General features: G+C 55.8%; 2 long non-coding RNA genes across 3 annotated transcripts; one reads left to right on the forward strand and one right to left on the reverse strand.

Moving 5' to 3' along the window:
- The first annotated feature begins 1,814 nt into the window (after positions 1–1,814).
- Positions 1,815–3,043, forward strand: LOC121670252. 2 transcript variants are annotated; one of them, XR_006018088.1, is made up of 3 exons: positions 1,815–1,888; positions 2,045–2,529; positions 2,721–3,043. It is a non-coding gene; the product is annotated as an uncharacterized LOC121670252 (long non-coding RNA). The 2 variants fall into 2 exon arrangements; XR_006018087.1 differs by having other exon boundaries at positions 2,877–3,043.
- Positions 3,044–5,744: 2,701 nt separating this feature from the next.
- Positions 5,745–8,119, reverse strand: LOC121670245. The gene is made up of 2 exons (XR_006018085.1): positions 7,253–8,119; positions 5,745–6,086 (listed from the first exon to the last, which is right to left on the reverse strand). It is a non-coding gene; the product is annotated as an uncharacterized LOC121670245 (long non-coding RNA).
- Positions 8,120–8,528: the final 409 nt, after the last annotated feature.

The raw sequence follows: 8,528 nt of genomic DNA on the forward strand, positions 1-8,528 counted from the left end.
TGTTGTTTGTGTTTAGCCTGGAACTGCTCTGCCCTGTGGAATAGAGTGGGGGGTAGGTGGAATAGAAAGAAGACTTTACAGGTAAGCTTTAGCTTTGCTTAGCCACCCGAGTCACACCTCAGACACAGCTACTGCGTACAGTCTGTGCGAGGTTCGGCGGGAGTGGTACGGCGGCATCTTGCAGTTTTCTAGCTGTTTGTCTTAATGCACACTGTTGTCGGATCCTAGGCGGTTTGCTTTGACAAATGAGAACTTGGGAAAGGTTAAGCTTTCCTTGCGTGTCTGAGTGACTTCGACAAATAATTTTTTTGCAGAGGGATAGGATGTAAACCTGATACGAATGGAGGAGGCCAGAGGAGCATGGCGACGAGGCGGGTCAGCACCTGACCTCCGAGCAATGGCCTGACTTTCAGCTCTGTTTACCTCATCATTCAGTTCTTCATTTCATTTTGAAGATGCGAAGCACTTGGCATGGCTGGGTCTAGGCACTGGGAAGACTGTTAGCCAGCTGAGTACCGGTGGCCAAGATAAGTATTCATTCCAGCATAGAAGTAGATGCTACTTTCCACTAGTTGTTGTATTAGTGGAAAAATTATAAGCATCCTTTGGTTTTTTTGTATTTTACAGGTGGTCTGTAGCATTCAAACCACTATTCCAATATGACAGAAACCCTTGCAGAAAGAGGTCACGGTCAAGAGGTTTCAGACGAAAGCTACCATGCTAATGCAATGATTTCGGACCCTATGTGGGTACGAGCCTTTCCTTTTTGTTCTGCCCCTTCTCGCCCGGGAAGGTCAGTCATCGTTCGGCTATTCAAGGGAGGTGTAAACGGTAGCTATGTTACGGCATTGTTCCTTGTCTTTATTTTTAGGAGATAAAGCCAGATCTCAGCAGTCAAGGTCAAGTGAGTGAAGTAAGCGGTGACCGGTGGACAGAATGAGTTGTTACTGCCCGCTGGCGTTGCGGTGTGTCCTGCTCCGGCTGCAGCCCGCCTGGCGAGACCCCCAGCAGCAGCTGCCCGGGGGCTGCGGATCGGGCAGCAGCCAATCGGAAGCGTCGCAGCGTGCGGCAGCCAATAGGAGCCCTGGCTACTCCGGCAGCCAATGGAAAGCGCCGTTACCTGAGGGACCAGGCACAGCTGGAAGCCCCTCACAGCTGCTTCGTCTTTTGGGACATTTGTGGAAAGTTCGGAGTTCATTTTTTTTTCTTCTTTAGCGTACCTTTTCCAGGACAGGAGGGATTCCGGGGCGGGAGATATCCCGCCTCGGGCGCTTCTGGGCGGTTTTGAGGCGGGGGGAGCCCACCGCGGCAGTGGCGGGAAAAGGGGGTGCGGAGTATAAAAGGGGGCGCCGGCGTCGCGGCCCCTCAGTCGGGGGGCGGCGGCGGCGGCGGCAGCGGGAGCGGGAGCGGCAGGAGCTCCGCGGGCTGGCCCGGGTGCGGGGACGCCGCCCTGTCCGGCCGAAGGCGCCGGCCCTGAGGCGCGGGGAAAGCGGCGTGGCAGCCGCGCATCGGCTTCGTCATCGGCAGCGCCGCTTCGTGCCGGTAAGGGAGCGGGAGAACGCGGCGGCGGGCGGCGGGTGGTGAGTGCCGTCGGCGAAACGGGGCTTGGGCCGCCTGCGGTGTGCGATCTCCCGAGAGCAGCGGGGAGTCCCCCGGGGAGCGGCGGTGGGCGGGACGCTGTGGTAGCCGGCGCATGTCCCCGAATGAGCCGCCCGGCGCAACGCGCGAGGTGCCAATGAAATAAAATGAAACACGGTAAAGTGCCATAGAGGATCCGCACCTAGAGGGCTCTCCGCCCCTGCCCCGTGGTTAAAAAGAGCAGCACGGGAAAGGCTGGGAAGTGTGAGCGGAATAAAATATTGACAATGGTCTAAGAAATATTCGAAAGGTACTGCAGCAGGAGTGGCCGCTGCGTGTTGTCACTAAAAGAGCTGCACCGCGGGACCATCGGGGCGGCGCTGCTGGCTAAAAACAGCAGCACGGGAAAGGCTGGGAAATGTGAGCGGAATAAAATATTGGCAATTGTCCAAGAAATATTCAAAAGGTACTGCTGCAGGAGTGGCCGCTGCCCCGTGTCACTAAAAGAGCTGCACCGCGGGACCGTCGGGGCAGCGCTGCTGGTTAAAAAGAGCAGCACGGGAAAGGCTGGGAAGTGTGAGCGGAGTAAAATATTGACAAGGGGAAGTGTAAACGGAATAAAATATTGACAGTGGTCTAAGAAATAGTCAAAAGGTACTGCAGCAGGAGTGGCCGCTGCCCTGTGTCACTAAAAGAGCTGCACCGTGGCACCTTGGGGGTGGTGTTGATGATAAACGTGCAGCACGGAAAAGGACTGGAGGTGTGAGGGAAATAAAATATAGAGAATGGTCTGAGAAATAATAACAGCACCGTAGCAGGAGGAGCCGCTTCCTCTGGATAAAATGAGCTGCACCGAGGCGCACCTGGGGCAGGGCTGCTGCTTCAAAGGTGTCACGGCAAAGGTCGCATCTGTGAACGGAATAAAATAGAACGGTCGAAAATGCTTTAAAAGTACTGCTGCAGAAGAAGTGGCCGCTGCCCCGTGTCACTAAAAGAGCTGCACCGCGGGACCATCGGGGCAGCGCTGCTGGTTAAAAAGAGCAGCACGGGAAAGGCTGGGAAGTGTGAGCGGAGTAAAATATTGACAAGGGGAAGTGTAAACGGAATAAAATATTGACAATGGTCTAAGAAATATTCAAAAGGTACTGCAGCAGGAGTGGCCGCTGCCCCGTGTCACTAAAAGAGCTGCACCGCAGGACCATCGGGGCAGCGCTGCTGGCTAAAAAGAGCAGCACGGGAAAGGCTGGGAAGTGTGAGCAGAAAAAAATATTGGCAATTGTCCAAGAAATATTCAAAAGGTACTGCAGCAGGTGCGGCCGCTGCCCCGTGTCACTAAAAGAGCTGCACCGCGGGACCGTCGGGGCAGCGCTGCTGGTAAAAAAGGGGCCCGGAAAGGCTGAGAGGTGTAAAGGGAATAAAATGCTGAGCATGCTAAAAGAGGTACAATAAAGGTACTGCTGCAGGAGCGGCCGCTGCGTGTTGTCACTAAAAGAGCTGCACCGCGGGACCACGGCGGTCCCATGCTCCCCGTATGGCCCCAGTGCCCTCCCAGTCCTCCCAGTAGCCTCGGTGCTCCCAGTATGGTCCCAGTGCCCTCCCAGTGCTCCCAGTATGGCCCCAGTGCTCCCAGTAAGGCTCCAGTGCTCCCAGTATGGCCCCACTGCTCTCAGTATGGCCCCAGTGGTCCCAGTAAGGCCCCAGCGCCCTCCCAGTGCTCCCAGGATGAACTCACTGCTCCCAGTAAGGCCCCAGTGGTCTCCCAGAGCTCCCAATATGGCCCCAGTGCTCCCAGTAAGGCCCCAGTGCCCTCCCAGTGCTCTCAGTCTGGCCCCAGTGCTCCCAGTCTGGCTCTAGTGCTTCCAGTAAGGCCCCAGTGGTCCCAGTAAGGCCCCAGTGCCCTCCCAGTGCTCCCAGTATGGCCCCAGTGCTCCCAGTAAGGCCCCAGTGCCCTCCCAGTGCTCCCAGTATGGCCCCAGTGCTCCCAGTAAGGCCCCAGTGCCCTCCCAGTACTCCCAGTATGGCCCCAGTGCTCCCAGTAAGGCCCCAGTGCCCTCCCAGTGCTCCCAGTATGGCCCTGGTGCTCCCAGTATGGCCGCGGTGCTCCCAGTATGTCCGCGGTGCCCTCTCAGTGCTCCCAGTATGGCCCCAGCGCCCTCCCAGTGCTCCCAGTATGGGCCCCCGTGGCTTCACAGTGCTCCCAGTATGGCCCCAGTGCCCTCCCAGTGCTCCCAGTATGGCCCCAGAGCTCACAGTATGGCCCCGGTGCCCTCGCAGCACTCCCAGTACGGCCTCAGTGTATTCCCAGTGCTCCCAGTATGGCCCCAGTGACCTCCCAGTGCTCCCAGTATGGCCCCAGTGCTCCCAGTATGGCCTCAGTGCCCTCCCAGAACTCCCAGTATGGCCTCTGTGCCCTCCCAGTGCTCCCAGTATGGCCCTGGTGCTCCCCCAGTGCTCCCAGTGCCCTCCCAGTGCTCCCAGTATGGCCCCAGTGCCCTCCCAGTGCTCCCAGTATGGCCCCAGAGCTCACAGTATGGCCCCGGTGCCCTCACAGCACTCCCAGTACGGCCTCAGTGTATTCCCAGTGCTCCCAGTATGGCCTCAGTGCCCTCCCAGAACTCCCAGTATGGCCTCTGTGCCCTCCCAGTGCTGCCAGTATGGCCCTGGTGCTCCCCCAGTGCTCCCAGTGCCCTCCCAGTGCTCCCAGTATGGCCCCAGTGCCCTCCCAGTGCTCCCAGTAAGGTCCCAGTGCCCTCATGGCTTCGGCAGAGAGCCAAAGGCGCACCTTTACAGCCAAAAGATCCTCTTTAAAAGTACATCGCTTATTTTTATTCATCACCATCATGCATCATTCATTAATTCTTTGGAGTTGCTGAGTATCATCTTATCAGTCTTATCTTTTTCCTTGGCTCCATTCCGTCTGCTTTCGGGTTCTTTTCTTCTGATAAAACTTTCCAGGAATGTGAAGACCCCCCCCCCATTCTTCCCAAACTGAGCACCCAAACTACAGACATTCTACAGCATTACATTACAGAACCCAGGCAAAGCTTTTCTCCCATTAAGGAACATGAAAAAGCCAACATCACAATCCATTCCTAACAATGATGGAACATGCAAAAAGCCAACATCACAATCCCGTTCAGAACAGAGGGATCAGCGGTGATGCGGCCCGCCCGCGGAGCGATCAGCGGCTATGTGCATGCGCAGGCGGAGTGATCCGCCAGGAGGGACTATTTGTGATGCGGTACTGCCCGCGGAGGGATCGGCGGTGATGCGTCCCCACCCGCGCATGCGCACTGATCCGCGCACCTGCAGCCATCTGCGCACGCGCAAGGATCCGCGCACGCGCAGCTGCCAAAACGAGCTTCACTCTAGACTTCGAAGGGAAGTTGAAGAAAAGGGACCGTTTAATAAAAGCTTAAGGAAATCAGGAGACAGCAGCACAAAGGGCGCTACGGCCGGGTGCTTCGCACAGAGACAAAGGCGCACCTTTACAGCCAAAAGATCGCCTTTAACAGCGAGCTCCCGCAGCCAGCTCACAATCCCAGCCCGCCTTCCCGGGCAGGGTTTCTTTCGGACCAGGGCTGCATTTCCATCTCCCGCTCTGGGAGTCACCAGGTGCGTTAGGAGCGAGCCGATCCCGCTCCCTGAGACACAAGGGCTTGCTCGAGGAGACTGTTCCTGTTCCTCTCTTCCAGCCACTCTGCTCTCCCCAAAACACCATTTCCTCGGAGCTCCTCTGAAACTGCATTTCCATTGACCCAGGGCTCCAGAAGCTGCAGAGTCGTGCAATGGGGTTTTTTTGGGAAGGGACCTTAAGCTCTTGCAGTTCCACCTCTGTCATGAGAATTTCAGGGCTCTAAGACTCACAGAATGATTTGGGGTTGGAAAGACCTTAAAGCTCATCCAGTGCCAGCGCTGCCACGGGCAGGGACACCTCCCACTGTCCCGGGCTGCTCCCAGCCCCAGTGTCCAGCCTGGCCTGGAACATTCCAGGGGATCCAGGAGCAAATCCCCCCTCTCTGGGCAGACAGAATGAGCTAAACCTGGCTATTCCTGAGGGAGTGATGGCAGCACAGCCGAGTCCTGCATCCCTGATTCCCACTGGGAATCTCCATGTCCTTCCTGCTGTGGGATCGAGGAGTTGCAGTAAGATTTTTGTGTTTGGTGCTGCATTCCCAGCACAGCAGAACCTGTCACGCTCGGAAACACGGCCAGCGTGACAAGTTTTTGCTCCCTTTCTGCTTTGTTTTTGCTGTGTTTTGTTTCTCTCGACAGCTGTTTTAGAACTTCTGTGTTGCTGTTTAGACATCAAGCTTTGGGGTTGAGGTTTTTTTATTCCCAAGTGCTTGCTGGCAGTAAAAATACACTTCACATCTGCAGTGTGTGCACGTGGCTTGGGCTGTGGATTCACAATTCTGGGGCAAAAAGAAGTCCCTTCACACCTGTGCTGCTGGTGGTGTCCCCTGTGAGAAGTTTGGTGGCTCGTTTGTGGCTCTCTCAGTTGTTCCCTTTCACAGAGCCTGGCATTTCTCCCCTTTTCAGTTTCATCCTGCAGAGCTTCATTCCTGCTGCCGCAGCGTGTTCTGAACCCTCTGCTCGCAGCCTGGGGCTGCCTTTTGTGCTGCTCCTCCGTGGGGCTGACTTGGGAGCGGAATCAAGGTTGGAAAAGACCTCGGAGATCACTGAGTGCAACCAGCACCACCATGGCCACCGCTGACCACGTCTGCCCATGCCACAGCCACAGGTGTTGGAGCACTCCCAGGGGTGGGCACTCCAAACCTCCCTGGGCAGCTGTGGCAAGGCCTGAGCACCCTTTCCATGAAGGAATTTCCCCAATATCCACCCTGAGCCTCCCCTGGCCCAGCCTGAGGCCATTCCCTCTCCTCCTGTCCCTGTTCCCTGGGAGCAGAGCCCAACCCCCCTGGCTGCCCCCTCCTGTCAGGGAGTTGTGCAGAGCCACAAGGTCCCCCCTGAGCCTCCTTTGCTCCAGCCTGAGCCCCTTTCCCAGCTCCCTCAGGAACTCTCCAGTCCCTTCCCAGCTCCCTCAGGAATTCTCCAGCCCCTTCCCAGCTGCATTCCCTTCCCTGGACTCGCTCCAGCCCCTCTGTGTCCCTCTTGTCCCAGAGCTGCCCCCAGCACTGGAGGTACCCCAGCAGTGCCAGCACAGGGACGGGCACTGCCCTGGCCCTGCTGTCACCCCAAGCTGGCACAGCCCAGGTGCCCTTGGCTTTGCCCACCTGGGCACACCCAGCTCGTGTCCAGCTGCTGTCCCCAGCACCCCCAGGGCCTTTCCCAGTTTTCCAGCCCCTATTCCCCCAGCCTGGAGTGTTCCACGGTGGCCCAGGTGCAGGAGGTGGCACCATCTCACTCCATGGTGGGATTTTTACATTCTTTTCATTTTGCCACTCTGAATGCTTATGCAGCTGCATCTGGGCTGGAAAAGTCACTTTTTTACTGGTGTAGCTACTCAGGAGATCTCTGATAACTCTGTTACCCAAGAACAGGGAAGGATGTGTGATGTCCAAGCCCCTGTGCCAGCAAATCCCAGTTTTTGTGGTGTTTGTTCTCCCCCAGCACAGTTTGATGAGATTTGTCCAAAACAGCTTTCCTGGGGCACTTTGCTTCCCTTGGAGCTCTGTGCCAGCACGGGAGGCTGAAGTCCTCTGAAGCAAACGGTGCAGGGCTGACCTCAGGAACACTCCCTCATGAAAAAACCTGGGAAATGGGTTTATACTTGAGAGTTTTGCTGACTTTAATATCACTGAGCTGCACAGTTCTGCTGAAAGTGGGATCAGTGCCAGCAAAAGGAGCCTTTGGACAGCTGGCAATTGGGCTGAGATTCCCACAAAAGCACTGAGGTCACCCCCATGAAATTGTGTGGGCTGCTCCTGATAGCTGTTAATATGGAGATATTCCATTGTCATTAATTATGACTTCTGCTGATAATCATAATTAAAATATACATGAATGTGATAAGACTGACATCAATCCTTTCCAAAGGCTTTCTCTGTTACAGGCCAGAGTGTACCTAGAGAGGACAAATCTCCTTTTTCAGAGTATTTTTGGGATGAGACGCGGCACTGAGGAATCCCACCCGAACGTGTCGGGATGCAGATTCAGCGCTTTGCAGGGAAAGCTCCAGCAAACAATGGTTCAGAAAAAATCCCTGTCAAAATGCTGCTTCTCAGGAGGCTGCTGTGCCAACCGTCTGGTTTCAGGTTTATGAGGAGCTAGGGAGTGGTTTGAGATTTATTGGGAGATAAGGAAGACTCCACCCTGGCTGAGCAGCTGGGATTGCACGTGCAGAGATCATGGCCAGCATCTGCTGAGCACCCCAAATAAATCAGCTCCAAATTCACCTCTGCACCCTAAAGCAGCCCAGCTGAGCAGCTCAGGTGCTCCCTGTATTTCCCAGTGCAGGAGGAACAGGCCTTGGAGCAGTTTAAAGTCCGGCTTCCTCTCCCCTCTTCAAATTAACTGCCCTGACACTAATTGGTATCTCCTCAGTGCCTGCAGCTGCTTCCAAGGAGCTCCAAACAAATGAACTCTTAAACAAGGTAGGGAGCAGCTCAGGGAGAGCTGGTGCCTGGGAACAGAGCACAGAGCAAAGCACAGAGCCGAAAAAAACTGAAGTGCAAACAGCTCCTAGTACCTCTGAAAGGAGACAATTGAACTGTGGAGAGAATCAAAGTGTGGAGAGAGCAGCCCTGCCAATATTCTGATTATTTAGAGAGAGGGAGGTGCGGCTGCTTGGGTTCCACAGAGGAAATTGGTGGGAAAGGCTGGGACTGGCTTGGGAGGTTTGAGGAAGTTCCAGCTCAAAGCTGAGACAGAACCAGGTGGGGGGACCTGGAAAATTCAGTCCTGCTTTTCCTTTCCTGGCAGGAAAGGGGCAGCTCCAGGGCAGGGAGCTGGGATTTGGCATTTCCAGAGGCGCAGCTGAGCCTGGG

The sequence above is a fragment of the Corvus kubaryi genome, unplaced genomic scaffold, assembly GCF_017639235.1.
Source record: "Corvus kubaryi isolate FWS band 111438036 unplaced genomic scaffold, C.kubaryi_AGA036_p1.0 37395, whole genome shotgun sequence".
NCBI classification, from domain to species: domain Eukaryota; kingdom Metazoa; phylum Chordata; class Aves; order Passeriformes; family Corvidae; genus Corvus; species Corvus kubaryi.